This window comes from Triticum urartu, chromosome 7A (genome assembly GCF_056163025.1).
Source record: "Triticum urartu cultivar PI428250 chromosome 7A, HENAU_Tu73, whole genome shotgun sequence".
Classification (NCBI taxonomy): domain Eukaryota; kingdom Viridiplantae; phylum Streptophyta; class Magnoliopsida; order Poales; family Poaceae; genus Triticum; species Triticum urartu.
In genome coordinates, this window is record NC_141879.1 from 13,466,701 (window position 1) to 13,475,909 (window position 9,209).

A 9,209-nucleotide genomic window follows, 5' to 3' on the forward strand; every position below is an offset into this window, starting at 1 on the left:
ATGAGATTATGCAACTCCCGTTTACCGAAGGAACACTTTGGGTACTACCAAACGTCACAACGTAACTGGGTGATTCTAAAGGAGTACTACAGGTGTCTCCAAAGGTACATGTTGGGTTGGCGTACTTCGAGATTAGGTTTTGTCACTCCGATTGTCGGAGAGGTATCTCTGGGCCCTGTCGGTAATGCACATCACATAAGCCTTGCAAGCATTGCAACTAATGAGTTAGTTGCGGGATGATGTATTACGGAACGAGTAAAGAGACTTGCCGGTAACGAGATTGAACTAGGTATTGGATACCGACGATCGAATCTCGGGCAAGTAACATACCGATGACAAAGGGAACGACGTATGTTGTAATGCGGTCTGACCGATAAAGATCTTCGTAGAATATGTAGGAGCCAATATGGGCATCCAGGTCCCGCTATTGGTTATTGACTAGAGACATGTCTCGGTCATGTCTACATTGTTCTCGAACCCGTAGGGTCCGCACGCTTAAGGTTTCGATGACAGTTATATTATGAGTTTATGAGTTTTGATGTACCGAAGGAGTTCGGAGTCCCAGATGAGGTTGGGGACATGACGAGGAGTCTCGAAATGGTCGAGACGTAAAGATTGATATATTGGACGACTATATTCGGACATCGGAAAGGTTCCGAGTGATTCGGGTATTTTTCGGAGTACCGGGTAGTTACGGGAGAAGCAATGGGCCTTGATGGGCTTTAGTGGGAAGAGGAGAAAGGGCCAAGGGGCTGCTGCGCCCCCCTCCCCTCTAGTCCGAATTGGACTAGGGAAAAGGGGGCCGGCCACCTCTCCTTCTCCTCCACTTCCTTCTCCCTTCCTTCCCTCTTGGTGGACTCCTACTAGGACTTGGAGTCCTAGTAGGACTCCACATCCTGGCCGCACCAACCTTGGCCGGCCTCCTCCTCCTCCATCCTTTATATACTGAGGCAAGGGGCACCCCAAAGACACAAGTTGATCCACGTGATCTATTCCTTAGCCGTGTGCGGTGCCCCCAGCCACCATAGTCCTCGATAATACTGTAGCGGAGTTTAGACGAAGCCCTGCTGCTGTGGTACATCAAGATCGTCACCACGCCGTCGTGCTGACGGAACTCTTCCCCGACACTTTGCTGGATCGGAGTCCGGGGATCGTCATCGGGCTGAACGTGTGCTCGAACTCAGAGGTGCTGTAGTTTCGGTGCTTGATCGGTCGGATCGTGAAGACGTACGACTACATCAACCAAACGCTTCCGTTGTCGATCTACTAGGTATGTAGATCACACTCCCCCCCCCCCCTCGTTGCTATGCATCACATGATCTTGCGTGTGCGTAGGAAATTTTTGAAATTACTACATTCCCCAACAGTGGTGGTGGTGGAGGAGCGTGGCACTCCAGCAGGGCTTCGCCAAGCACTGCGAGAGACGAGGAGGGAGAGGGGTAAGGTTGCGCCAAGAGAGAGGGAGGCTCGTGTCTCAGGCAGCCCCAAAACCCCCACTATATATAGGGGAAGGGGAGGGGGCCGGCCCCCTAGATACATCTAGAGGGGGGGCGGTGGCCCCCTTAGGGTTTCCAACTAGGGGGGCGCCCGCCCCCCCACCCCCCCTGGGGGGGCGGCCCCCTAGGGTTTCCAACCCTAGGCGCCTTGGGCCCTTGGGGGGGCACCAGACCACTAAGGGGCTGGTTCCCACCCAACTACAGACCATTAGGTCCTTCGGGGCAGGTGGACCCTCCCGGTGGACCCACGGAACCCCTTTGGTGGTCCCGGTACAATACTGATAAACCCCGAAACCTTTCCGGTGACTAAAACTGGACTTCCCATATATAAATCTTCACCTCCGGACCATTCCGGAACTTCTCGCGACGTCCGGGATCTCATCTGGGACTCCGAACAACATTCGGTAACCACGTACATCTATTCCCTATAACCCTAGCGTCATCGAACCTTAAGTGTGTAGACCCTACGCATTCGGGAACTATGCAGACATGAGCGAGACATCTATCCGGCCAATAACGAACAGCGGGATCTGGATACCCATGTTGGCCCCCACATGTTCCACGATGATCTCATCGGATGAACCACGACGTCAAGGATTCAATCAATCCCGTATACGATTCCCTTTGTCTACCGATATAGCACTTGCCCGAGATTCGATCGTTGGTATACCGATACCTTGTTCAATCTCGTTACGGCAAGTCTCTTCACTCATTCCGTAACACATCATCCTGTGACCAACCCCTTAGTCACATTGAGCTCATTACGATGATGTCTTACCGAGTGGGCCCAGAGATACCTCTCCGTCATACGGAGTCACAAATCCCAGTCTCGATTCGTGCCAACCCAACAGATACTTTTGGGGATACCTGTAGTTTACCTTTATAGCCACCCAGTTACGTTGTGACGTTTGGCACACCCAAAGTACCCTTACAGTATCCGGGAGTTGCACAATCTCATGGTCTAAGGAAAAGATACTTGACATTAGAAAAGCTTTAGCTGACGAACTACACGATCTTGTGCTATGCTTAGGATTGGGTCTTGGCCATCACATCATTATCCTAATGATGTGATTCCATTATCAATGAGATCCTATGTCCATGGTTAGGAAACCCTAACCATCTATTGATCAACGAGCTAGTCAACTAGAGGCTCACTAGGGACAAGTTGTGGTCTATGTATTCACACATGTATTACGATTTCCGGATAACACAATTATAGCATGAGCAATAGACAATTATCATGAACAAGGAAATATAATAATAACCATTTTATTATGGCCTCTAGGGCATATTTCCAACAACACGGTGGCGGACTTCGAGGAGGAGTCGGCTGACGCGGTGTCGGTGGCCTTGGAAAGATGATGCAATCCTTTCTCCATAGGATGATACGATGTTTGGCCTCTCCCAGTGTGTGCTCCTCGTCACCTCCAGGAATGTCAAGCTCTAGCCCCGAATATTGGTCCACCACTTCATCAACCTAGACACGAGCATAGCCAGCTGGAATCGGGCTGCAATGGAAGGTTGCTCCGGGGGAATTTGTATAAGCAACGGCGTCTGCCACCTTCATGGATATGTTCCTCATTTTGAAGTGTAGCTCACAATTAGTGCTCTCCATGATGTCATCCACAGGGTATCTATCCAGCAGTTGTGCCTCGCCCGGGGTGGAACCCACGCTGCTTCTCGGCATGGATGGGACGGTGCTATCCAATGCTGGACCATCCGCTAGCTGCTGCCGTTGTTGAGACCCCCTTTCCTGGCTAAGTGAGTTGATCTGTTGCTGCTGCCGCTGAAATTTGAGTGCCATGTTCGCGTGCCCTGATTCTAGGCCTTGAAGACATTCTGCTTCCTGCTTCCTCTGCTCCTCCTCCAGCTTCCTCTTCTTCTCCTCCTCCATCTTCCTTCTCGCACGGCTTCTGTAGTCGGCGTTCCAGTCTGAAAATCCCTCATACCACGGAACAACGCCTTCGCCTCGTGTTCTTCCCGGGTGTTCAGGATTTCCCAGGGCGTGCCTAAGCTCGTCATTCTCTCTGTTGGGCGTGAACACCCCCGTTCGAGCCTCTTCTATTGCAACAAGTATCTTATCTTTGACTCCTTTAAGACTTGCCCTCTTCGAAACTTGGCCTGTCTTCGGGTCCAACGCCCCCCCCATGTGCATACAACCAAGTCCTGACCCTGGGGGGGGGGGGGCAGCTCTTAGTAACTGGAGTGACCGCTGCATCCAGCATCTCTTGCTCAGACTTATCCCACTTAGGCATTGCCAGCATGTAGCCACCTGGCCCCAGCTTATGGAACTACTCCTTTTTTGTGGCATTGGCCTTGTTTACTCTCGACCGTTCCTTGAATTTCACGAAATTGGGCCAGTGCTCTCTTTGCTTCTCCTTTCCTCCTTCGACGTACTTGGCCCAGATAGTTTTCTTGTGGTTGTTGAATGCAACTGCCATCTTCCTAAGAGCAGCGGCCTTCACTTTCTGCACATCTGCATCTGTGAAATTATCAGGTAGTGTGAAATGTTCCATGAGAGATTCCCAAAGTAGGTCTTTTGCTCTGTCGTCGACCCAAGTAAGATCTGGACGTTCCTTTGCTGCCTTTTTCCATTCTTGCATGGATATCGGGATTTGGCATGCTAGGAAGCCGCCCTTGAGGTTTTGTGTGACAGGGACGAAGTATGTTTCTAAACATCCTTGCTCATCTAACTAATCATGCTTGAATAGTTTTTTTTGAAATGGTCACCGGTGGGGAAAGACTCCCCACCTGAATATATTTCAAAAGCGGTAGAACTCGGAGTTTTACAAGTTGCGGGAAGAGAGGAAATCACGCCATAGACCGGCGTGTCCTCGTAGTGTCTCAGTCTTAAGACGATGAGACCAAGTAATTAAATCATCTAGAATACCAGCTAGAGTTTGGGATGCATCAAGTTCAAGGTTCTGGAACACCTTCTTGTTCCTAGCATCCCAAATCTTCGACAAAATGAGAAGCAACATAAAGGGTCGAACGGTGGCAGGCAGCGTCGGCGGGAGCGTGGTGGAGAAGAGATCATCGATGGGCGTGGCAAGCGGCCGGAGACCGAGCCGTTGCCAGATCCAGTGAGCAGATGGGCACGAGAAGAAGAGATGGTCGCGATCCTCCACCGAGTTGTTGCACCGAGGACAGACATCCGAGTCCAGGATGGTTTTCTTGCGCAGGTTCTGCCGAGTGTTTAACCGGTCAAGGTAAAACAACCAGCCAAATATCATTATTTCTTTGGGACTCTTGAGTCCCAAATAGCCGAGAGCATCGGATCAGCAAGCTGGGCAGAAAGTGCGGCATAAGCTCCCCAGGTAGAGAAGGCATCTCCATTAAGTAGCCGCCTAGAGTCCGGTACCTAAGAGGGAAAAAACATCCTGCAACAAAGAGTTCAGAGAGGCAGGCTCTGTGATCGCAGTAGAGGTTAAACGATTACGAATGGCAAGTTCGATCCCATCCTGTAAAATAGTGGCTACTAGTGCATTTTGGTTGGTATGGTGGGAGAAAAGAGCTGGGAAGACTACAGCTGGAGGTTCTGGCTGTAGCCAGCGATCTAACCAGAAGAAGGTGGAGCGTCCATCGCCAACAGTGCAATGGGAAATCTCTCTCAAACTATCTAGGTGTATAAAAATGGTCTTGGCAAGGAAGGAGCTGTTCTTGCCAATGCCTATGTGGAGAGGTGAGTGGTGGAGGACCCAGTCCTTCCAAGGTATGTTGTTGGCATGAAGGAATTTGTAAGCAAATTTCAGCAGTAGACAAAAGTTTTGTGCACGCAAGTTCTTAACACCTAGACCACCTGCCGCTCGAGGAGTACAGACCTTGTCCCAAGCAACCAAGCATTTTGCTCCGGAGCAAGTCTCATCATTAGACCAGAAAAAGTGCGTCTACGTTTATCGAAAGCCTCTATAACCTGAACGGGGAGAGAAAAACAGAGCATAAAGTGCGTGGGAAAACTATCTTGGACGGCAGAAAGAAGGACAAGTTTGCCTCCGCGAGAAAGAAGCAGAGCACACCAGCCAGAGAGGTAAGCAGCAGTCTATCACAGGTTGGAAAGCCGATGGGGGTAACTTATGCGGGGAGAGAGGAAGGCCGAGGTAGGTTTGCGGGAAGGAGGTGATGTCGGTGGCTAGGTCAGCAGCAAGGGTTGTGGCCTCATCAGCGCCAACGTTTAGTGGAATGAAGGTCGTCTTTGTGAAGTTGATCTGGAGTCCAGTGGCCGCAGCAAAATCGTCTAGGATAGCCTTTAAGTGTTTTGTGGCATCGGGAGTAGCCTTGACTATGATGAGGTTATCGTCGGCGTATTGGAAGACGGAGCAGGGTAGATGCGGGAAGAGGGGGTGAAATAAGAGGCCATCATTGTTAGCTTTTATGATCAATTGCTGCAGGATGTCTGCAATGGTGATAGAGCGGGTCACCATGCCGAAGACCATTTTTGCCCTGAATCCATCTACCAGGAACTCCGTTAAGCATAACGGCAGTGGAGCCGGTTGCAAGGAGTGGTTCGATCCAGTCACACCAACGATCGGGGAAACCCCTAGTCTTTAAAGTGTGCAGGAGCGACGTCCAGCAAACAGAGTCAAAGGCCTTTCGGAAATCGAGTTTGATCACAAGAGTTGGAGCTTTGCGTTTGGCACAACAGTGAAGAATATCGGCAGCATAGAGGAAGTTTTCGAAGATATTGCGCCCAGAGATAAACCCCGTTTGATCGGCATGGACCAGGAGAGGGATTGGAGGTTTTAGCCGGTTGGTCAAGAGTTTAGCGATACCCTTAATAGGGCAGTTCTGCAGGGAGATGGGTCGGAAGTCCGCAGGGGATCGCGCCTCGTTACTCTTAGGTAGCAGAATAATCAGAGCCCGGTTCATGCAAGAGATGTCACAGTTAAGCGAGTGGAAATCCGAGAAGAAATCCTTAATCTTGGCTTTTAGAATGTGCCAAAATTTCCGATAGAAGCCCGGGCCGAAACCATCCGGGCCTGGGCTAGCATGTTGGTTCATGGATAGGAAGGCATGCGCGATTTCGTCGTTCGTAAAGGGGCATCCAAGTATTGAAGCTGGGGAGTGGGAGAGGGGTAGAGATCGTGAAGGGAGAAAGACCATGCGGGTTGAAAGCCGGTACCTAGAAGCGAAGCGTAGAAATCCGATAAAAATATTAGATTTCGCGTCATGCGAGAAGAACTTGGAGCCATTTGATACCAGGACATTGATTTTGTTATTACGGAGGCGAGCAGAAGCAGAGGCATGGAAGTAACGAGAGTTTTCATCGCCTTCCAAAGCCGAACGAATTTTTCCTCTCTGCATCCAAAAGAGCGCTTTCTCTCTCAGAAAAAGAAACATGGCAGCTGACTGGAAAAAATCGTTCTTTCCATGCTGCAAGCATGGGATGATGATGATGACAAGTGGGTTTTACCCAGCTTTATCATCTTGCAGCAGCAACTGCTGTTTTCACCATTATATCATACTATATTTGTTTGTCCCGATGACCATAAATTTCATGCATCAACACCATACCTCATTGTGCATTAGCAGAAGAACGCCTATACAACCCTGAAGAAGGTTAGGGAGTTCAACAAACAATTGCATGCTACTAGTATTTACGCAGTGTTAGAGTTGTGTCGAATATTGTGTACAGGGTAGGTTACAGTTGGACTATGAGTTGTATTGTGTTTACATAGGATGTGGAGTCGTGTCCTAGTAGGATATCTGTATCCTAGGCCTCTCTTATATAGCTGGGGTAGACACACGATATAACCTATGCCAACATAATAGCACAGGCGTGCAAGGGGGAGCCGGCGGTATGTGCCAGCGCCCGGGTGGCCGGGATGCGGTATTGTGACGGTGTCATGGGGAGGAGCGCCCGTAGTCAGGCCCCGGGGATGTAGCCATGATGGTGAACCTCGTTAACAAATCTCGATGTCGTGCTTGTGTGATTGCTTGATCCTCGGTAGATCGACGGTGGCCTCGGAATTATTCTAACAAGTGGTATCATGAGCTAGGTTACTCGAAGGTCACGGACGTATTGATCTAGAGGGTGGATCGTTCGGCATAAAGACAGCACGAGGAAGGATCGTATCGAAGCTAGTCGATTAGAAGTGTTCTTTGGAAGTTGTCTGGTTGCAATCGGGCAGAAGATTGCGTGGATTTGTTAAAGGAAAAGAAAGGATCTCGAAGAGATCGAAGGCGGCAGTAGCAGCGGATCGGATCGGTTTGCCTCGTCGAGCGGTGGCTGCGCGGTGCGGCCGTAATCGATTCGAAGCCGAGCGTGATGGTGCAAAGGCCGAGTTGGGGCGCCAGCGTGGCATCAGGCAGGAAGTGCGAGTCATACGCGATGCGGTCCAGCGGGACATGCAGCGTGCATGGCGGTGCCTGGACCAGGTACTGGTGAGGCCCAAGGGAGGCGGTGACTATACGTGGAAGGCTAAGTGGGCTGCGATACGTCCGTGGAGGTCTAACGGTGGACGAGTTGGATCCTTTGTGATAAGGCGGGTGCGTTTGGTGTTGTTACGTTGCAAGGAGAAGCTGCTGGACATGGGATGAACCCGAAGCGTGCATGTATGTGAAGAAACAAAACAAAAGAAAGTGCAAGGAAGTCACGTGTGTTGTTATGGATTGGTCTTGATCTTTATTTCTGATCATAGATCTCCAGTTTGGACACACAAGGAAGGCTACCAAGGCTATGTCTTTTGGGTTTTTTTTTCTTTTCTTGGGTATACAGATTGTTCATCAAGATGTCAATATGGCAGCGACCTTGTTGTCCGCCAACACAGATTCGTAGCGCATCACACATGGATCATGCATACACAGGGCGTCAAGCAATGCACTGAGACATGCGGGCGGACAAGATGCGGGGTGGAGCATGATTGCAGTCGGATAACTTCGGCTAGGTCGGACTGGACTATCTGACGGATCGACGGGGATATCGGTCAAAGCAGAAGACGGCGGTGATTTCAGCGACGACGACATAGGAGTGTGATGCTGATGGTGACCAAATTCTGGGGCGTGGAAACACGTGGCGCAGGCTCGAAGGCTTATGTGGCTTCAACAAGATTATGGCACGGGGTTGATTCAAGACGGTGCACATGTGAGCTTGAAGTCGACAGGGCGTGAGGGTGGACTGATCATCTACCATGGAGTCATGTTGAAGGTGGAGCTGGATTAAGGGGCTACGGTGTAAGGATCCAGAGAATCGAAGCCTATTCAGCAAAGGGGAAAAAGCGAGTGACATGCAGTTCGGACTGTAGCCTAGTAGTCTGATGGAAGCTTGAAACTCGTCATCGGTCGGTGATGATCGGTGGTACTCTGCAGTGGAGGTTGAGTGGTATGGTTTCGTGACCCTTGAGACTCGACCAGGACAGCAGAGGCTCGACGCGGTAATAGCGGCGAGGTGTGCGGTACGCACGTGGCATGGAGACTAGCCAGGGCTCTGGTGGTCATACATGTGGTGAGACAACTGTGAATTTGACTCGGGATGACTACAAGCAACGGTGAAATTCCTTCAAGTTTCAGACAGACGGTCAAGAAAGGAGCGGTGATGTTGAGTTCAGGTAACTCTTATGTGTGACACCCAATATGTGAGTTGTTCATTTTCACGCAGGTCAGTGATCAGTGTGTGATGGCGTTGGACCAATACTCTGGAAGTTGGGAGCACAAACTAGAGTAACAAGGAACTTAATTTTGCTTGAGTGTTAACCGTGGTTAAGAAAAGAAGCACTA